The 23052-nt window shown below is 41.0% G+C and overlaps 1 long non-coding RNA gene across 2 annotated transcripts in view; it reads right to left on the minus strand.

The window, feature by feature from the left end:
* The window catches only part of LOC124520468 (uncharacterized), a 96072-nt gene extending 73465 nt beyond the window's left edge, over nt 1-22607 (minus strand). For both annotated transcript variants that reach the window (XR_006964327.1, XR_006964326.1), the window contains exon 1: nt 22187-22607. This is a non-coding gene — a long non-coding RNA (uncharacterized LOC124520468). The remainder of the gene's footprint in view (nt 1-22186) is intronic.
* Between the last annotated feature and the right edge of the window lie 445 nt (nt 22608-23052).

Below are 23052 nucleotides of genomic sequence, written 5' to 3' on the forward strand. Positions count from 1 at the left end.
AGTATATGGATGTAAAAAAAAAAAAAAAAAAAGAATATCTACGAAAGAATATGCATTTTATCCTTTTTTATCTACACACACACACACACACACAAACTACAAGGACTATCAAATTATTAATAGTAGTTATCTCTGGTTGGGTGATGTTTGTCCCTACCAACACTGCCTCCTTTTGTCCCCATTTTCTCTTTTATTTCTTTGTGTATTAATTTTGTAAATATGAAAAAAAAAGTATGAAATAGGACAGAAAGCTGTATGGTTGCTTCCAATACTACCCTATTTCCATGTGTACAATGTTGTGTTATCCAAGCCAATCCTATCTCCAGCCAGGTCTTAAGTTGCCCTTTTAAGTAGAGAAAAAGTTAAGAAAAGGTATAAACTCCAGAGTAAGCTGTGTTTCCTTACTTGCATATCTTTAGTTACAAATGACTATTTACCTGTCAGTTGGGTTGAGAACACCCATAGGTTTTCCTTTGAAGTGAACCTCTTGGATTTAAAGAGATTTTTTTTAAGCTGTTGAAGGTTTGCTTGATCTAAAGTCTCAGAGACGTTTGAAGTTGTGACTTAATGGAAGATTATTTTTATTCATAGTGATCAAGCAGTTAATGAGATAAAGTAGTGAGGAGACAAGCTTAATAGAATATGTGGTTGCACCGCATGTTAATCTTTATAAAGGCAGAATGAAAATAACAGGAAACCAGGAAGAAACTGGGACAGATGGCTGAACAGCTCAAAGATAGGAAAAACAACTCTTCCCTGCACAGAGCTTTCAAAAGCAAAACCTGACTCATGTTGAGTTCAATAGATAAAAAGGTGATGGAGAAAAGGAAGATGGGAAGCCAGGACTAAAATTTTTCTGGTGGCTGTTCTCTTGAGACCTTCCTCTAACCCTTTCTCAATCCCTTCCCCAACCCTTCACCAAAGGCCAAAATGCACCTGGAGCAGCTACAAGTTTTCAATATGGGAGGAACATAAACAGTAAAGAAAGTCACCATCTGCCTCAATCGTCCATTATGCACCATTTTAACCTCCATAAGTTATAACAAGATGAGGGGCATTTTCAGCCTGAGCAGACTCAGCAGCAATAAAGGGAGACCACTAGAGAAGCAGCTGGCAAAAGAGGGGAAGAGAATGGCACTTCCATTTACTCTCCATGTTGTTTCAGTATCATTATTTTTATTTATTTAGCTATTTTTTTTTTAAAGTAGGCTCCACATCTAGCATGGAGCCCAACACAGGACTTGAACTTATGACCCTGAGATCAAGACCTGTGCTGAAATCAAGAATCAGATCCTTAACGGACTGAGCCACCCAGGCACACTCATTGAGTATCATTGTTTGTTGTTGTTGTTGTTCTTTGGTTGTTTTTGGGCCAAAGGAAAAAAATTCTGGCTACCTAATTATCCACTTAAGTCAGAAAACTGATAAAGCCTGATTAGCCACAGAGCAGAAAAGAAAATTCCTCATTAAAAGGTATTCCTTTTAGGGGAATCTAGGTTGCTTAGTCGGTTAAGTGTCTGACTCGATTTCAGCTCAAGTCCTGACTTCATGGCTTCGTGGGATTGGGCTCCACGCTAACAGCTGGAAGCATGCCTGCCTGAGATCCCTCCATCTCTACCCCTCCCCTGTGTTCTCTGTCTCTGTCTTTCAAAATAAATAAATATTTCGAAAAAAAAAAAAAACCCTAAAAGTTACTCTTTTTAACCCACTAACATGGAGGTAGAGCCAAATATGAATACCTTTTAGTATTTAAAGTGGCCAGTGGAATCCATTTTGGAAAACTGGCAAAGCTACATTTCCCAGTGGGTCTTCTGAAGGCCATCTGCATCTTAACTCTTTTAGGATGCTTTCTTAAAGTGCAGATTCTCAGGCCCACCCCAACTATTGATTCGTTTGCACCCAGGTATCTGCACTTTTCAAACATTTTATACATACTTACATTCTGTACCTTATATCCAATGTCTAAAGTCCTTGAGTGTCTATATTTCTGCTAGGTCTTATTACAAATGGATTTGGGAACTGGAGTTAATGTTAGACGGGGCTTTATTTCTACAATCCACAGACCCTTGGGCAGAGGGGACATAACTACAAGGAAACATCCTTTGGCTTCTGCCCTTGGTGCTTCAGTTCCACAATCTCAGGAGCTTAGAGTTAATTTCACAGCTGGGGTCTTTGTAAACCACTAGGAGGGTTAGGCTCCTTGTCCCTTCCCTTGGTCAATGGTAGATTTGTCTTTTAGTCTGCCTTTTTAATGAGGAAAAATGCCCTTTATGAGAAGTGGATATACAGGAGGTCGCGGGTCTGATTCTACACCTTGGGTGAGCCACAGACATTGTCTTCTGTCTGCTTCTAGCCTAAAACATTCTACTATATATTATTGTCCCTCAAGGCAGCTGTGTCTTTAGCACCCAATTACCTCTCTGAGTCACTTCTTCCTCTTCCAGTTTCTGGCCCTAGAAATTTTCATTTCTTGATCACAAGCTCAGTTATGCATTTATAATGACGTTGGATATACTTTATCCAACATTTCTAGGAGTTGTGTAGCGGGAGGGTTTTTTGGGCTCTGTTGCCTTATGTATTGCTGGAAATAGAAGTTCTGGAAACTGCATTCTTAGCAAGCACCACAAATGACTCTTATCTACACACTAAAATTTGAGGATATTGTAATCTCAGCAAGTAATGAGACTTTATAGTTGTATAACAGCAGTTTATAAAATGTTTTCATATTTATTTATTTATTTCATTTCATCCTTGCAACAACCTTGCAAAATAAGCGGGACTGGTATTTTTATTCTCAGCTTCCTGATGATAAAGCCTAATCAGGCTAAGTTTCTTGCCCAAAGATATAAAAGTAGTTAAAGAGCAAAAATGAGGACTAGACCCCAGATATTCTACTTGACCTATTACATCATGCTACATTGTTGCCAAGGTGATAATTTAAAGAGATCATTATCTATCACATGATGCAAACAATATCTTACCACATCAATTAGAAGGCAGAAGGGTCAAATATTCTTTGGAGTCTCTCAGTCTGTGTTTTCCTTCTCTGTGTATGTCAAACACTGCAGATCTACTCTATGGTTAACAGACGCCAATTAAAAACATATGGCACCTGGAATAGGGGCACCTGGGTGGCTCAGTCAGTTGATCATCCAACTCTTGATTTTGGCTCAGGTGATGATCCCAGGGTCATGGACTCGAACCCCACGTCAGGCTCCACACTAAATCTGAAGCCTGCTTAAGATTCTCTCTCTCTCTTCCTCTGCCCCTCTTTCCTGCTCACACTCTCTCTCTCTCCCTCTAAACTAAAAATAAAAACTTGGGGTGCCTGGGTGGCTCAGTTGGTTGGGTGTCCCACCTCGGCTCAGGTCATGATCTCACAGCTGGTGGGTTTGTGCCCCGCGTCGGGCTCTGTGCTGACAGCTCAGAGCCTGGAGCCCGGTTTGGATTCTGTGTCCCCCTCTCTCTCTGCTCCTCCCCTGCTCACACTCTGTGTGTGTGTCTCTCTCAAAAATAAATGAACATTAAAAAATAAAATAAAAAAATAAAAATAAAAACTTAAAATAAAAATGTAATTTCTTTTAAAAAACATATGGTACCTGAAACTAATATAACATTGTATGTCAATTATATGCCGAGAATAAATTTTAAAAATAAATTAAAAACAAAAATAAAATGTATGGCAATAACTTTTTTTAATGTTTACTTACTTTTGAGAGAGAGCAGGCACAAGCAAGTGAGGGACAGAGGGGCAGAGAGACAGGGGGCAGAGGATCTGAAGCAGGCTCTGCACTGACAACAGAGAGCCCAACGGGGGGTTGGAATTCACAAACCGTGAGATCATAACCTGAGCTAAAGCTGGATGCTTAACTGACTGAGCCACCCAGGCACCCTTAGCAATTACTTTTTAAATGATCTCTATAGTAGCTTTACATTACTTATAAGAGCACCCATTAATTTTTTTTTCAATATATGAAATTTATTGTCAAATTGGTTTCCATACAACACCTAGTGTTCATCCCAAAAGGAGAGCACCCATTAATTTTAATCATCATCCTTCAACTTTGTAAGAAACTTATGTTGCTGGGTCAATGCATGGTCCCTACAAGGGCTCTTCTGCAGCAGGAACCTCTATCTTTTACTGGCCCCTGAGGAGTTAAAGACCCTGGTTGAATCATTTATCCTATTCCCTACACTCCAGATCATAGGGATTATTTGAATATTAGGATCAATTTTCAGGCCATCTGAGAGTCAGTGGGCAGCCAACCATTCTTCAGGGCTCGTGGTCCATGCAGTTGTGGGCTCACAAGGAGACCTCAGTCATATCACTGTTTCTGGGTCATTTCTCTCACAACCACATTAATTCCACAAACAATTGAGCACCTACAATGTGCCTGAAAACAAACTAGACACTGTTTCATAGCCAGCCTGTATTGTAATATTCCATGGGGAAATTTTACTATGGAATTAACACTGCAATTCAAGATTGCTTCAAAGGGCCTTTTAAGCAAACAATCATCCAACTAAAATATTTTTCGGCTCTGTCCAGTGTTAACAGTCTTCCCTTTCTACTTGGAGTTATCCTCCTTTCCTCCTATCTTTAGGGCTTACAGAGAATAAATGTCTTCCCTATAGAAGACATGCCAAGAATTTTTTCAGAAGCACAAATTGCCATGAAAACTTAAAAGAATTTGTTTAAAGGGAAGTTAATTAATTTTATTTTAGAGTTGTTGTTCAAATGTCTTTGAAATTGCTGCCTTTTTCCCTTTAGGGCCAAGCTGATTTCCTTTAGTCCCTTCAGCACATGGTAATTTACATGATGAGAAAATATTTTATCTGCATTAATATTCTAGAACATGACTAGTCTATATAGTCAGAAAGACAATTGGGTTAGCCAGTAAGCCTAAGTATCTATTAGTGAGAGGGTAAGAGAACCCACAAGTGTACATCTATTCAACAGAAAACTCAAGTACCATCTAAAAAAATGAGGTGAACTTATATTGACTATACCAACATGGAAAGCTCAAGTTATATCATTAAGTGAGAAAAATTAAATTAGAAAACAAGCCATAAGGTTTCATCCCATCCATATAAATGTTAGAAAGAGGTCAATATTGAGAAAGGAAAAGGAAAATCAAGAAGGCAAGAAGCTCTCATTTTTAAAAAATTCAAGAATACATTACTGAAGGAGAAATATGTGAAGGCATTCAGGCATAATATTTTTAACAATTATAACTAAGCCATCAAATACTCCCTACGTGATTATCATTGTGATTGTCTTCTAAAATTATCAGATAAGGAGACAATTCCACACTTCTCCTTGTAAAAATGCTTTGGTTGTCTTTTTTCACATATGGAAATCAAAGAATAATTTTAGTAATTGTTAACGTGTGTTGAGCTCTTACAAGGATCCAGTCACAGTGGTAGTTGTAAAAGTGTTAGCCAAAAAGGAAAAGAAAAAGAAGAGCACTAAAGTCCAATATCTATAGGTCATAGCTGCTCCAGAATTTCTATACAGGCAGAGACTAAAGGAAGCAATCTGAAAGAAGGTTGGGCTTGAGCTCTACTTTCAGAGAATTTGTAAATTGAGAAAATTCCAATGGACCATATTTTAAAAATGGTAAGAGGGTGAATAACTAATTGAATGGGGGTAGACCAACCCCCTTGGTGCTTCCGATGTCCTGTGATAGGAAAATTCCCAATGGAAAGAAACTACCTCTGGGTCTGGCTCTGAGAGAGAAAATTGGATTTTATCTGGTAGAAAATTCTAGAAACCTCAGAAGGTTTCAAAATGTGTATGGAAGCATTTCTAGTGGCATAACATCTATAATGCCATGGATATAGCAACAACCTGATTCCTTCCTTTCAAAAGTATATATAAATTGTATCTAATTACACATGACCAACAGCTTAATTGTCCTCTACTCCAGTTCTTCTCAACCTGTCTGTGGTAAAGGACAAGTCTGGTTTTATTTCTTTGTTTATTAACTGCCATTCCATTAGAGGTTGATGATGATAAGTAGCTTGAACTATACATGATTCATCATGTGAGTGTGACAACACCTGGATAGATGAGACCCTGATTAACAAAAAGAATCCACTGACCACTTGATTGGATGTCAGGGCAGTGACAAATTGCTGTAAAAATTTCTAAATTATAATTCCCAATTTCTATTCTTTTCTTGACCTAGACCAGTAACAAACAGTACTGGTCTACATACTACAACTTAAGTAACACTAGTAAAAAGCATATAGATCCTATCTATCTCAGTCAGTAGTACAAAACAGCTTCAAATCAGGCACTGATCAAAAAAGAGACTTTAAAAATGTTTAATGTTTTTATTTATATTTGAGAGAGAGAGAGAGAGCTAACAGGGGAGGGACAGGGAGAGCAGGAGAGAGAGAACCCTGCACTGTCAGCACAGAGCCCAATGAGAAGCTTGAACCCATGAACCGTGAGATTGTGACCTAAGCTGAAATCAAGTTGGACACTTAACTGACTGAGCCACCCAGGCGCCCCCCAAAATAGATGTATTTAAACAAAAGACATAAACAATTTATGCACAGAAGATAAAACATAGACAATCGAGGCAAAAATGTCCTATTGCTCCTCTTTTACACTTTTTGCCTAGTTTAATTGACAAGCATCTTGACACAGCAAAGCAATCTATTTCAAAAACTGCTACCGTTTGCAACTACTTATCTTTGTGAGTTATAATTTTCTCAATATTGTGCAATCAAAATAAGATAAATTAGACACTGAGACTGGAAAAATAATACTGGCCAACACTGCTGCAAAGATGCTGTATGGAAAAATTTAAATTCCACCATAAAACACATGACCCCAGTAGAGATTTACAATATACAGTAGACGTGAAACAGCTTGCAGAAATTAGTTGAATTAACCTTTCAGGGGATTGTGAGTTATTTAAACCACAAATCTCATTCTTTACATTATATCAAGGAACATGCTGATTTACATTTTGAGAAATGCTGGAGAAGACCCTTCGTAAGGTACCTTGTCATTTCTAATGCCACAAACTTCCTGAATCCCTATATTGCTAATGCAGGTAACTTAACATTTCATTACCCATTCCATCCCTCCCCAACATGCATACTTTTTAAATGCATCCAAAATTTTTATTTTCTGTCTGGGAATGAAAGACATCTAAGGCCTTGCATTTCCAGTATTGACAATCAGAGCTTTGATTTGGAGCCCAATTTACCAGTTCCAAGACAACTAGCTATCGTGCCTACGAGTACAACACATACAAACTGTTTTGAGATATGGATGCTGGAGAGTTGACTAGAATCACACATTAGCTGAGGGACTCAGTCTTCTAGCTGATGACCCAGTGAATAGAATTCAGATCTGTACTTTAGCCAAAGTAAATTTTAGTGCATTAATGGGCTCATACAATCACCTGAGGATACTGAAAGCAAAACTGTTAAATCTCTCATTGCCAGATTTCTGTGAAACAATGGTGAACTCCCTTCTGCCCAAAGACCTATGTAACAACACTAAAGCTCAAAGCAAATTGGGTGAAGCTTATCCATTTGATCCTGTCAAACAGGGTTTCTCAACTTGAGAGCCCCAACCATTTCATGGGAAGTCCCTTGTTAAAAATGCAGCATCCTTTGGATTGTGGTGATAATAGGACAGCTGCATGAATAACTGAAAAATCATTGAAATGTACACTTCCACTGCATTAATTGAGTAGTATATAAATTGCACTTCAATAAGTAGGTTAAAATGAAAAAAAATTGAAAATTCAGCTCCTGGGTCCCATCCTTAGAGATTCAAAAGCACTAGATGTGTGACAGTGTTTAGGAATTCACAGTTTTTTGCAAAGAACCTGGTAATCCTTCTGAGAATCAATGTTTAGGCTACATGTTCTGAATTATACCTTGGAGTTAAGCAAGACCGTCAGAAAGCAACATTTGTCTGGATTACACATGAACTTATTTGAGTAGCTGTCATCAAGGAATGCCACCAGAAGGGAATGCTATTCATTTGCTTTAGGATGTTACGGTATCATTCAATACACTTCATAAGGAGGAAGAGGAATTACCATTTGGTCACAGCTCTCAGTGAGCTCTCAACTGATAACAATAAGACAGGCAGTAAAAACAAACAAACAAAAACATAATACCTTTAGGTTAGTAATTTTTAAAACATAAAAACAATAGGGGCACCTTGCTTGGGTCGCTCAGTCAGTTAAGCATGTGACTTCAGTTCAGGTCATGATATCACAGTTTGTGAGTTCAAGGCCCATGTTGGGCTCTGTGCTGACAGCTTAGAGTATGGAGCCTGCTTCAGATTCTGTATCTCCTTCTCTCTCTGCCCCTCCCTTGTTCTCTCTCTCTCTCTCTCTCTCTCAAAAATAACATTAAACAATTAAAAAAATAGAAGATAAACATAATTTCCTTATGAAAATATATAACTTATGACTAAGTATGACTAAAAAAGGCATCAAGAGGTGCCTGGATGGCTCAGTTGGTTGAGCATCCAACTCCTGATTTTGGCTCAGGTCATGATCCCAGTGCTTAAGATTCTCTCTCTCTCTCTCTCTCTCTCTCTCTCTCTGTCTCTCCCTCTGCCCCTCTCCCCCACTCATCCACTCTCTCTCTTTCTAGAATAAAAAAAATTTTTTTTAATTAAAAAAAGTAAGGGTGCCTGGGTAGCTCAGTCAGTTAAGCTTCCAACTTTGGCTCAGGACATGATCTCACAGTTTGTGAGTTCAAGCCTCACATCAGGCTCTCTGCTGTCAGGATAGAGTCCACTTCAGATCCTTTGTCCCCCTCTCTTTCTGCCCCTGCCCCTGCCTCAACAATTAAAAAAAAAAAATTTTTAATAAAATAAAATAAATAAAAATAAAGGGTTTGCAAACTAAATCCAATAACATCAGTTCCCTACTTCACATCATACAAAAATAGTAATTCAAAAATAGATCACAGACCTACATATAAATCTTAAAATTATGAAGCTTCTAGAAGAAACCAGGAGAAAATCTTTACAACCTCAAGGTGGACAGAAATGTTTAGATAGATAGAACATATAAGACACCAGTCGTTAGAAGAAAAAAACATAATAAATTGGATGTCAGAATTAAACAATTCTGCTTTTTGAAGACATTTTTAAAAACAAAAAAGCAAGTCACAGGCTGGGAGAGAATATTTCCCAAACATATACCAGATAAAGGACTTGTAACCAGAATATACATAAAGAACACCACAACTCAAGCATAAGAAAATAATCCAGGGGCGCCTGGGTGGCGCAGTCGGTTAAGCGTCCGACTTCAGCCAGGTCACGATCTCGCGGTCCGTGAGTTCGAGCCCCGCGTCGGGCTCTGGGCTGATGATGGCCCAGAGCCTGGAGCCTGCTTCTAATTCTGTGTCTCCCTCTCTCTTTGCCCCTCCCCCGTTCATGCTCTGTCTCTCTCTGTCCCAAAAATAAATAAACGTTGAAAAAAAAAATTAAAAAAAAAAATAAATAAAATAATCCAATTTTTAAAATAGGCCAAAACTTTGTGCATACACTTCATGAAGAAGTACAAATAGCTGAGAAGCAGAGGAAAGATGGAACACATCATCAGTCATCAGGAAAATGCAAATTAAAACCATAATGAGTTATCACTATACACAGAGTAGAATGGTTAAAATTTCAAAGATGATCATACCAAGTAGAGCCAAGGATGTGGAGCAAATGCAACTCCACATGGATTGCAGATGGGAACAGAAAACAGGACATCCAGTTTAGAAAACAGCTTGGCAGTTTTTTCTTTAATTACACATTCACCTATAATATGACACAGCCATTCTATTCCTACGTGTTCACTCAAGAAAAATAAAAACATATATCCATACAAAGATCTACACATGGATATTCCTAAGTAGAAAGAGAAAGGAGAGGAGGAAGAAGAGGAGGAAGAAGAGGAGGAGGAGGAGAAGGAGGAGGAGGAGGAGACGGAGGAGGAGGAGGAGGAGGGGAAGGAGGGGAAGGGGAAGTGGGAGGAAAAGAAGAAATGAGAATCAGAGTATAGTCGGGAGACAGGTATGAAAAACCTTACAAGGTTTTCATACATAAAATTCAGACTTTTTCCTGAGGACAACATCTTGGGGCTGTGAAGAGTTTTATGCAGGGGGAACCACAACTAGATTTGTGTTGTGGCAAGTTCATTCTGGCTGCCAAGGATTGGCAAGAGTAAGCAAGGCCACAAACTCTGTCCAAACTGTGAATACACTCTTCAAACATCTTAAACTACCAGAACAATAACAAGCGCAAATCAACAAGTTTAATTACCAAAAATCATATTCTGCCTTTTGTGAAAAAAGGAAGTTATGCAAATAGGAAACATGATAACAGTTTGTGAAATAAGGATTTAAAGGATCTAGTGAATGATGAATTTATTAGGAGCCCATAGTGGGCGATAGCTAGTAGAAAGCTATTAGGAGATTATAAATTGAAGAAAAAAAAAGATAAAAGAAAAAAAGAAAATCTTGTGGCCTCTCTGATAGCATGGTAGATTATTTTGTCCTGTTTTGAACACTGCAGCTGTTTTAAGAGGTGACATTAGCCATTAGCACCAAGAGAGCTGGGAGTGGAGGGGCAGGCAGCTGTAAATTTTTTGATTTCCCATTGAGAGGCAAAATCTATGTTCCTTTTCCTTGCATCTGAGTGGGCTCTAAGACTTCTTTGATCGATAGAACATAACTGACTCTAACAGTTGTTAGCCTCAGACTTTAAGGCACCTGGCAGCCTCTACTTCTTCCGTCTTTGTGCACTGAACTACCATGTAATGTGTCCATCTTGCCCTGAGGCCACCATGCTGTGAGGAAGCCCAAGCTAGACAAGGGAATGGCTTTCTGGAGAAAAAGAAGCCCAGCCAATCTCAAGCCATTTCAGGCCCCAGACATTCAAATCATCTGAGACCAGAGTCAGACATGTGGGTGGTGAAACCATTTTGGACAGCCAGCCCAAGTCAAGCCAACCCCACTTACAATTTGATTGCAACCACTTGAGAGACTCAAGGAAGAACCAGCTGATTGAGATATGATAATGATATAATCATCATTTTATATATTATTATATCGTATATAAGTATTAATGTAATAGAAAGTGGTTTTATTCATTCAGTGTGTTACACAATAAAGAACTAAAATATGAGGTTCCTTTCTTACCAGCCATTTCCTGCCACTTGAGTTATGATTAAAGGAACAAACTAAATTTCGCCTGGACAATGGAATAGTTCAGAAAAGTATAACAACCATCCACAAATATTTGAAACTCTGGCATGTGAGCTCAAGAACAGCTTTATTCTCCAAAGGACAGATCTAAGACCAAGACCAGATGTTACAGGAAGTGGCAAACATCACAGTTCCTAGAAAGAAGAATGTGCCAGTTATCACTGTGGTACAAGAATGAAAACAGCATCATTGTGATATCAGAAACAATGTCTGGACATGTTCAAATGGGCACATGTGATGTCCGGTCAGGCTGGGTGTTGAAAATGAGCCTAAAGTAAGATAAAAAACTAGAAGTATGGCCAGGTTGCTGCGATCCTACTGTGTGATTCAGAAAGGTAACAACTGACTTTATAGGCATGTGTCTGAACTAAAGGTAGCCTAGCTATGCTCATTTCTATTCCTAAAATACTAACTCAGGAGGCAATCAAAATCATAGCCCTGACTCCAATTTACACTATGCTTATACAAAACTAATTCCTTAGAAATTTTACACGTATTCTATTTGTAGGATGTTCATCGCACAAACGCTACTAGAAACGTCTTCCGGTATTTAAAAACAAAAACAACTTTGTGGAAACGCTTTCGGACTGAAAAGGATCATCCTCCACTGCCATGTCTGCCACCTGCATTTGATAATCTCTTTCCTACACTTGATAATCCAGACCTCTGCATTAATTTTACAGTATTTTTTGTACCACATAAAACTCTACAAGGTCTTATCATTGTTTTACTGATGAAGAAACTGAGGCACAGAAAGGTTAAGTACATTGCCCAAACACACAGCCAATAAAATCCTACACTCTTACCCAGCTGGCCAGTTGTTCAGGTAGACTGAGGAATCCTTCACACGGAAAGCAGTGACTTCCTTTTAACTGAGAAGTTCCTTGGAAGCTCCAGCCAGACCTATTCCTTTGTTTCCAGGAATGCCCTTATTTAACTATCAAAGGGGATGTCAATTTGTTGTGTTACAGAAAAGAAAACAAACTGAGGATAAAGTACCTCTCTTGTCTATGGAGAGATGCAATTATCTGGGGACTCCTGGGTAAACTTTAAGACAAAAAATACTTACAACTTCCCACATCTTCTTTCCCCAAAAACAGGTTACTTCACAAATCAGACAAATACGATATAGCACAGGGCCACCTCAGTGAAATCTAGAAAGTAAATTGTATTGGCCCAAGGAAAACAAAGAATTATTAAAGTTAATCATTATTGTTCCTGTCCATTAAACAAACAAACAATAACAACAGTAAAAACTTTAAGAAAGAACCTGCCCTAGAAATCAGATAAACAAAATACACTGCTGCTATATTCTGGAGTCACTTTACCAAATAAGGCAGCCTCTGCATATCTAATCAGAAAGATATAAAAATTCATTCACTTGGGTCTCCAGTTTAGGTTTATCAGCAATGTACTGATATTAAAAAGTACTAAGAGAACAATAAATTGGAATACTTAATGTATTTACAAACCATCTCTGGATCTTTCTTGATTTGTGAGGGCACAGTGGGCAGGGTTAATGTTGGGTGGTTGGATACACAGTTATTTGTGAGGATGATTTCTGCAGAGGCGTGGACCAAATGACCCTTCAAGGTGGTTTGGTGTCTTTCGAGTACACAAGCTGTGTTTATATCCAATCCCAGATCAGACAAGCTTCACTAACCACAGAAGTTTGGGACAAAAGCCAGTTGCAACCCACATATCCCTGCGGTCCTCCTGCCTTCTGGCAAACTCCAGGACCAGATTGGAAAATCTGTGCCCAGTTTGGGGGCCAAGTTTGGTATGATCTGGGGATGATTTATATGGCTTTGGTTGGAGTCCACATGATATGCGCTACTTTGGCCAAGTTGAGCTTTAGAGTTTCTGACTCATTTGAAATAAAACGTATCAGGTGGAGACAGATGGGCTCCCCAACAGGGATCAGAGGGGTCTCCTCCAAATCCTGTGGGACACCAAGACAACCGAATTTTCCACCTCCCTACTCAAAGGTCCAAAACAACATGCAATACAGGTGGCATCAGGGTGAAGGAGTTGGATGTACAAGTGTTTCCCAGGATTCGCCAAAAATAGAAATAAATCGCTTTTAATTTCTGAAGGGAAAAAGGCTGGATTGATTTTACAGACTCTCCTCTAAACAGCAATTTACATGCTGAAACTGTAAAGCTGAGGGTAAAATATCCCTTCCTGGTGATTTGAAATCCGTTGATTAATTCCAAGTTGATGACCTTGTTCCCCTACAACAATAGAACTTTAATTCATCTCACTCAGGCTGCTTCTAACTAGTTTTCAACAATCACGAAACAACCAGCAAGTAGTGGCTGTTGGTGGATAGAATCCCTATTAATAAATACAAATTAAATGAAGCATATCAAAAGAACCTGATCCTACTACCAGACCAAATAGGATTTTCTTTGAATTTAAGAGCAAAATAACTTCCCCATAGGAAGAATCTCAGATACTGTAAGGCAACTCTGTCCAGTAAAAACAAATCGCAAGCCACAAATTCAAGCTACTAAGTTATTTTTAAAATTTATACTAGTCACATTTAAAAAAAAAAAAAGAACAGGTGAGGGGAGCCTGTGTTATGCCCAGAATTCGTGATCCTCAAATACCGCCAGGGAGCCGAGTCCGATGTAAAAGCAAAAGAGCCTTTATTCGAGCTAGCTCGAGCTCAATCCCCTACCTGCACTGAGGCAGTGGTGAGATACCGGAGAGAGAGAGCGAGTTTCAAAAGCACAAAGGTTTTATTAGGGCCTAGGGGCAGTTGGTGAGGTAATGGCTGTGGCCTCAGCCCATTGGCTGGGGAAGGGTCGTGGCCTCGGCCAATTTGCTGGGGAATGGTCAGAGTCCTGTTACACAGGTCGCTTGATCAGGAAGTTTGAACGGGTGAGCGGGAGGTTACTCAAGGGGAGGAGGCGCGGTCTGAGGTTTCTGCGATTTTCTCGGAAAAGGGGTCATGTCGGGGACATAGTCACTCAAGGTGGAGGACACAGAACAAGATGGAGTCGGCTGGCGTAGGCCCGCCCTTTCACCTGGGTGGCTCAGTCGGTGAAGGATCTGACTTAGGCTCAGGTCATGATCTCACCGTTTGCGGGTCCGAGCCCCACATTGGGCTCTGTGCTAACAGCTCAGAGCCTGGAGCCTGCTTCAGATTCTGTGTCTCCCTCTCTCTCTCTCTCTCTCTCTCTCTCTGCTCCTCCCCTGCTTGCATTCTGTCTGTCTCTCTCTCTCTCTCTCTCTCTCTAAAAAATAAATAAACATTAAAAAAAAATTAGTGAATACAGAGTACTTGGAATTACATCTGGCATGTCATACTAATCAACAAGTCAGAAGAGGCTGATTAGAAATACCTTAAGGCAAGGACTATTCCTTATTCATCACTGTAAGATCCAGGACCTAGAACAGTTCTGGTACCTGGAAGGTGGTCAATGAACATTCTCCTTTAAGTTGTAAAGGGTGGTAGGGGGCGCCTGGGTGGCTCAGTGGGTCAAGCACCTGACTTTGACTCAGGTCATGAGCTCACAGTTCTTGAGTTCGAGCCCTGCATCGGGCTCTCTGCTGTCAGCGCAGACAGAGCATGCTTCAGATCCTCTGTCTCCCTCTCTCTCTGCCTTCCCACCCTCTCAAAAATAAATAAACATTAAAAAAATAATAATAAAAAGAGTGTGATGTGCTGCCCAGATCCAACTTTCAGAAATAAAAGGAATTTTGCCCAGGCTACTGGGAGTGCTGCCAGCAAATAGCCCTCAACTATCATCTCCCTTTGGGGACTGCTCAAACTAAAAACCAAAGGCTGGCTAAAAAGCAAGCACCTTTTCCAAGGTTGTTTGTTTATATGACAGGGCAGGCTTCTTCCTCCTTAGGAAAGACAGCACCAAAAAGCCATTCTTGCTCCAGAGGCGCTCTTTCTTATGTATGTATCCTTGGGCATGCATTGTGGATCTCCCCCTACCCCATCCCACTTCTTTCCCCTCCATTCCACAGGTGTTGACCCTCAAAGCATCCCTAACAAACATCCTCCCTGTTAATACACAAGCCACAGAACACAAGTGGTGATAATAAGAAACAAGAGCTGTCTGTTAACAGAAGAACTAAGACAATGAATAAATAACATTTACCAGTGTTTTCCTAACAATTTCTATTAACCAAGTCACTTGACGTGTTGCCTGTATAGGGCACACCATGGATTATAACTCAGAGTCTTCCCACCAGCAGCTCATTTTTTCCAAGACACATAACCAGGCAATGACAGAAGAAACGAGAATAGCTGCAAGCACTGAGACTCTTTCGAGAAAGCCTCTTTCTTCTTTAGGTTATCCAAGACCCACACGCTACAACCAGACGCATTCATGCCGGAGTGCGCCCAAACCACAGAGTTCTCTCGCATCTCGGACTTTCAAATTCTTAAATTTGCCCTTTACTTAAAAAAGTCAATGATTTCACCAAGAAAGTTTGATTAGTTTCTTTTACTTTCTGTAATGAAGTGCCATCCTTTTTACACTTGAAAGGATCTTTGTAATAATGCAACATTGATCTTTTGAATACAGATGAGCTAACCTAGATAATAGGATTTAGAATGAGAAAGACCAGACTGGTTATGATATTTAAGGCTCCAGTGCCATCAAGAGGAATTGTGGCATAAAACATGCTTCCAGAGACACTGATGCCGCATTAATAAATGTAGGATCATGTTTCCTCTTGCACATAGTTTTTATTTTGTTCAACATCTTGAGAGAAGTCAATATGCTGTGTCCCTGGATGTCAATCACCCAGTGCAAAAAAAAAGGGGGGGGAGGGTGGAGATTTAGCTCTGAGATCTGTCTTTTCAAGTCTGCCGCTTTAAGCCACAAAGGTCGAGAACTGGGATTCAAACCTGATACCAGAAAGCAGTTCTGATAAAACTTTAGGGGAAAATGGGAAATCACTGATTCAAAAATTATTTTGCCCCAGACTCAGTTGAAGAACAGAAAAGGGGAGATGGAATGCTTTTGCTTTGGAGAATGAAATATCGTCTAGGAAGTAGGCTGCTATTTTTCCATCTCTACATCTAAGAGAAAGAGAAAAGAGAGCCATTTTGGTGATCTCATCCTCCAGGAAAGTCTGAGCAGAGAGACTTCCTAGGCACAGCCTCACACACAGTGGGTGGCTTGTTCTCCGTTACAGCCTATGTCAACATCTCCTGTGTATGGAGCAACGTTAGATTTAATGTCAGAACAGAATGAAAAAGGACTATCACAAAAGACCCAATCCAGTGACAAATACAAAGGGACCCTACAGCCACCTGGGTGACTCAGTCAGTTAAGCGTCCAACTTCAGCTCAGGTCATGATCTCGCAGTTCACTAGTTCAAGCCCTACATTGGGCTCTGTGCTGACAGCTCAGAGCCTAGGGCCTATTTCGGATTCTCTGTGTCCCTCTCTCTCTCTTTGCCCCTCCCCTGCTTGTGCTATGTCTCTCTGAAAAATAAACATTAAAAAAATAGGATCCTACCAAGGATGCCATTCATCTCTCTACTTATGGTACGTTTGAAATTATCCATTTAATTTTTTTTAAATAAAAATTAGTAAAATTAAACTTTTTAAGTAAAAATTAATAAAATTAAACTTAATAAAAATTAAGTTGATTTTACTTATTTTGAGAGAGCACACGCACAAGCATGAGTTGGGGAGGGGCAAAGAGAAAGGGAGAGAGAGAATTCCAAGCAGGCTCCACACTGCGAGCGCAGAGACTGATGCAGGGCACCAACTCATGAATTGTAAGATCATAACCTGAGCTGAAATCAAGAGTCAGATGCTTAACCAACTGAGCCACCCAAGCACTCCTGAAATCATCCATTTTTTTAAAAAATTAAGTGCAAATCTAGTGTGGGGAGCTGTAACTAAGTCACAAACAAAATCAAGTGTTAAGTCCGTGACACTAATTATAATATTTAGAGATGAGAGAGCTCGGTATGGGCTAAATTGATCAAAGAAGCCCTTGGGACTTGAATAATATAATAGCTAATAATTATTGATCTCTTACTCTGTAACAGGTGGTACAAGAAGCACTTCATATGGACTATCTCATTTCATCTTCATCAGGACTGTATAAGGGAGTTATGCTTGCTTTACTGATGAGAAAAATTGAAGCCCAAAGTTAAATAACTCCCTCAAGAGTTTACAATTATTATTAGAACTCAGTTTATCAGATCCCAGAGCCTGAACCCCTCAGCAACTAAATCACATCAACTCTGAAAAGAGTAAGTAAGACTACAGGGGCATGGGACCAAGAATGAAGACCAAGGTATCCTAAGAGGCCCAGAGGGCAAGCCAAATTGAAAGATATAGGTTGGCATTGTGTGGGGAGACAAGCAACATAGAATCAAGGTTGGGGACAGAGTAGGATGCCAGACTTTGGAATCACAAATAAAGCCACAGGAATTGGGATAACAGACAGGAGACCAAGAGCAGGGATGCACTTACTGGAATGCTTTATGAGATAGGGACTTGGTTACCAGGTAAGATGGTAAGAGCACAGTACTAGATGCAAAATATGACTTCCCAGAAGAGCAACAGCAGGGCTGATTGATGCCCTTGTTATACCCCACTTGGAAACACAATTGGTCCCAGGGTTTGGCCTTGGGCTCCCCTACGTAGGAATTCAATAACCTCAACTATAATGGTCAGTGCTATAGCCTCCAAAACATGTACCATGACATTCTGGCCCCATGAAATATTAAAAGGAAGAAGAAGAAAAGAAAGGAGGGAGGGAGGGAGGGAAGAAAGAAAGGAGGAAGTGTTTTAAATTCCTTAGGTCCAAACAGTGTGAGAAACCCTACATGCAATAGCATCTTTTGAAGGATTTATAACACATACTAGCATATAAAACTCCATTTAAACAAGCAACCATTTTCTTAACTTATTTAGCCACTGACCCTCAGAGGGTGCACTCTAGGAGGGAATAGTTTAAAGAAATTCAGGGGCAGAGAACCACACCCACACAGGCCTTCTCAGGAGAAGGAAGAGTATTACACAAAGTGAGGACAGCCTGAGAAAAAAGGCATGAAAAGGGGCAAACATTAACTAGAAATTATGGCCGGGAAGGGTCAGAGATTCAGTTTGAAAAAAATTAGGGACAGATGACAAAGGACCCAGAAAGTGAGGGACAGAAGGTGGGAGGTTCCTGCACCGAGGAATCACAAAAGCAGCAAAGACCGAATGCACTGAATCTAAGAGTTCAAAATCTAAATTGGGAGGAAATGTTGGTGAGGATGGAGTGGGGTGGGGAGGTGGGACGTGTTTTTAACTCGATGGGCAGTACATACAGTAGACAGCCAGGGCTTCGAAATCAGACACTTCAGTGCGAATGTCAGCACTGTCCTCCAGCCCTACATCACTGTGACTTAGATGCTCAGTCTCTCTCCGCCCCTCTCTAGCCAGGGAAATGAAGGTTTAAAGAAGGAATGTGACTTGCCCAACATTCCACAGCTAAAAAGCATCACAGCCGGGATTCAAAACACAGGTAGCTGCCTCCAGAACCCTAGGGCTGAACCATGATATCACACCATCTCTAAGACATTTTCATCAGCAGCCCCTCAAGGCGAGAAATTCAGTGATTCACCAATCTCATAGCTCCCCTGGTTCCTCAGGTCTCCATTTTCCCACTAGGAAGCAGAGAGCACTCTCTTGGCCTCCCTTCCCACAGAAAATCTTTCACTGGAATACAAAGTTACGTAAGATCTGTGATACTGTTTTTTATAAATTCACCAAACTCCACCTCTCGCAGATATATTTTTAAACCTTATTTATTTAATTTGAGAGAGACAGAGAGACAGAGAGAGGGAGCACCTGTGGGGTAAGGGCAGTGTGAGAGACGGAGGGAGAGAGAGAGAGTCCCAAGAAGGCTCTGCACTCTCAGCATGAAGCCCAATCCCATGACCAGTGAGATCATGACTGACGTGGCAGACAAAGGCAGAAGAAAATGACACATAAAGTTACATTTCCTTATAACCTGCAGCCCATTGGCAAAGACTTGAGGAGGGCAGAGTAAAATGTGTCTCCAGGAACTCTCTTACTGTCTTAATGCTAATGCTTTGCTGGGGGAAAAACCACCTTAGCTTGACAATAGCCAGGCCTCCAGGATCCTGTGACTCTTCTTTAGCATATGAAAACCTCACTGGAAACTTCCCCTGGACTTTACCTCCTCCAACTCCACAGTGTATGCAGTCTCTCCTCCTGGTCCTGGGGCATCTCCTTCTGTCCCCGGGTCCTGTTCCTGTGCTTTAATAAAATCACCTTTTTGCACCAAAGACATTTTCAAGAATTCTTTGTTGGCCGTCAGCTCCAGACCCTGTAAACTCCACTATCACCCCCAAAAAACCTCATCAATGATCGAGCTGAAGAGCCACCCAGGTGTCCCTTTAGCCAACATATTTTTCTTCCAGACACTAGTACAGTTTATTTTATTTCAAGGTAACAGACATACCCAATCCAGTTACAACAGTAGACACCATTCAGGTAACAGAACCAACACCCCTCCTTAAAGACATCTTCTGTGGCTTCTTCCGTGAGCAGCATGCTTTATTTAGCACCTTTGTTCAAGCTGCAATTCCCTAAAGCCAGCATCTGTCAATTTTCCTATTTTCCTGCTGCTCACCTCATTCCATAACCCACAGGTGATGCTCCATTGGAAAACTCACCAGTGCTAAGGGCTTTTTTTTCTTCTTCCTCATCCCTCTTCCCAAATTTGACCCTGGGAGGCCTGGGGTGAACAGCCCTGAATCCCCAAGGGGTAGAGCTCCACCCGAGCTGCCCCACCTGGTTATCCGGAGCCCCGCTGCGGAGGCACCCAGAGTTAGCAAAACGCGCTGCAGGCAGCACCCCTGCAGGTGAGTGTGCATAGAAAGCCCGCCTGAGCTTCGGCTTTGACTTGTAAACAGAGGCTTTGAAAGAGCAAAGTTGTGAGTTTGTCTCCACTAAAGCAAACTTCCTCTGCTGTTTGCTTTGGGCGTTTTGCCGATGAATCCGCAGAGCAAGAATGGATTTCCTGTCTGTTCCTCCAATCCTCCTGGAGCCCTGCGGAGCTCAGCTGCCACCTCGAGGCTCCAGGACTGGCATCTAGCCACATCCGGGTCTGAGACCCCGTCCAAAGGGCTTTCCTCGCCCGCCCCACTTCTCCCTTAACCTTTTCTTCCCCCAGCCGGGTCAGGCAGTGAATCTGCAACTTACCAAAGAGTGCCCGTTCAGGAGGCTCCGTGGCACACCAGCCTGAAAACCCACCGCCCCCGAGAGGAAGGTAAGACAAAGCCAGGAGCTGGCCGACCATACTGCGCTAAGCGGTGTGCCCAGATAACTCAGTGATTACCTTCCAGGGCTGCTGTGGGAGTTAAATGAGATTATCCCCATTCAACCAAGGGGATAAAAAGATCACCGGAGTGCTGCTGGTACTTTACCCAAGGTCAGCCCCACACCTGCCCACCTTCAAAGGCACAGCTCTCCCACGTGGGAAATTCAAGGTGCTAGCAGAGCAGGTAGTTTCCCTAAATGCTGCAGCAGGGAAGGCTACATTCAGGCTCATTTTCCTTGAGACATGTGGCTCCATGACTATACCTTCCATTTTTCTATTCTGAGACTGACATGGGTATTAAATTCTCATTTTCCTTTTTATTGTACCAAAAACAGTGCAAACACGGTTCTAATGAGCACCTCTCTAGTGTCAGGGAAACAAAAGGGGAGACCTGGGTATGTAATGACTACATATAGCCACAAAGAAGGTGGCTGTGGGCCAATTGTCACCCAGAGACTGTGCAGGCTAGTCATTCTGATTGTCCAGTGTTTCAAGAAAAGCAAGAAACTGGATCTTTAATAGAACTCTTTGCATTTAAGTGTTAGCAATTTTTAAAAATTAAATACTGCATGAGCCAATACAGCATGACAAACCAACTATGCTCAAAGGACACATGCTAGAACTGTCCACAGTTCTGCAGCAACCTTTGCATTATCCCACCTTAAGAAGATGCAACGGATTAGCTCTGACTTAAGACCCTCTGCATCCACAAGGGCCAGGGGACATTTGGAACCCAGCAGGACTAGACCTATCTGTGAAAGAGCTACTTCAGAGGTTCTGTGATCGTGGGGTAAGGAAGGTCACAGGGTCCCAACTTCAGAGAAAGCTGGCTAGATTCTGCCTACCTAATAGGTATGGAGAAAGACTAAATGCAAAATTTTCCTGAAAGCAACAGCAGGAATTTAAGTCATATCTAAGGGTGTGGAGGGTTGGAAGAAGGATGGGCTTATGTATTATCATTGTGACATTTCCAATTAAATGCAAAATCAACAGAATATCTTCTGCCAGGGTCACGGTGGTAATGAGCACCCACCCCAGCTTGTTAGCACAACAATCTCTCAAAACAGCAAAAAGGAGGATAAATCAACTGCTTTTGCAGCCTTTATCAGCATAAACAAAGAGATAAAAATACGGCATAAAATTTTAACTATCTTCCCCCATTCTACCTGCAAATGTGAAATTCCCCTGTGCTTCGATAAAGGAAAAATACATCCAATGAAGTCTAACAAATGTGCCATCTGTTCAGAAAGCAGAAGGCAGGCATCTTTTACATGTGACACCACTGCCCTCGTGTGGCTTAAAAACATAATGCCAAGGAGGCTTGAAAGGTTATGACTAAAAATTGTACTTCTCATAAACATAAATCATTTATAACATGGAACAATATATGAAAAAAACTTTCATTTTAAAGAACACAAATATCACTTATATTAAAACCTCCATTCAAATCAGACCCTGGACTCAGGGTTTCATTCTGCTCTGCACTGAGTTTTCTTATGAAAGGGAGAAGAAATCAAGAGGGGAAAAATGTCATTAGGAAGCAGCTGAGTACCAAGGACGCACAACTCTCAGACCTAATGATGACATCAGTCATTTCCCTGCTACCATGCCCATACCTGGCTTCGCACCTCACCGCCTTGCTGCATGGATCCCACGAAGGTGGAAAAAAGACCTTTTACTTTCCACTCATTTATTGGCTCCACCATTAGTTTTGTGCCGCCACACTCTGGCATGGCAGATCCATTGTGGCGAGATAATCCCAGAAGCTGTTCCTGGGTAAGTATCTCCTGGGGGAATGGCAGGAATTCCGTGCCCAGACGAAGAGGAGAAAGGCAAACTCTCCAGCTTGGTGAACTGGACAGAAAGGAGAAAACATTATACCTGAAACTACATAAATAATACCTATATTTTCTTCTCTCCTCCACTGACTACAGGGAGATGGGGTCAGTTAATGAACAGATATTTAAAATGGAGTATCTATAGACATAAAACAAGGTGTCAGGTGCACTCAGGATAGAAACTTCTCTGAGCCAACTTTCTTACCTGTAAAATGAGGATAATGCTTTCTATCTAATCGTTACCATCACTCTATGGAGGGATAAGATAAGGCTTTCTTCCTCAAGATTAGTTGAAGGCTGCAGGCTTTTACCATGATATTCTAGTTTAAATTTGGGTGCAAGTATTAGATTTAAATTTTGTGAATGTGATTTTTTAGGTATTAATCTGAAAACTGAGTAGGTTACTTGAGCTTTGTGACTTAGTAACACATGCATGCCTGGTTCTTCCCAGTAAGGGTTGAAATCAGGCCAATTTGCTACAAAAAGGGAAGAGCCCTCAAGCTCCTCCCCAGGGGAGCCCAACAATAGCTGTCCCGTCCATGCTCCCAGAGTCAGTGTTGGGAGTTGCTGACTGAACAGCTGGGTCCTAACAAACTGAAACCAGAGCACTTCTGAAGGCTGCAGGCTGTGACAAATCCCCAGTC

The sequence above is a fragment of the Lynx rufus genome, unplaced genomic scaffold, assembly GCF_022079265.1.
Source record: "Lynx rufus isolate CCGP_SWC_20201006 ecotype Redwood Valley unplaced genomic scaffold, mLynRuf1.p SCAF_1, whole genome shotgun sequence".
Classification (NCBI taxonomy): Eukaryota; Metazoa; Chordata; class Mammalia; order Carnivora; family Felidae; genus Lynx; species Lynx rufus.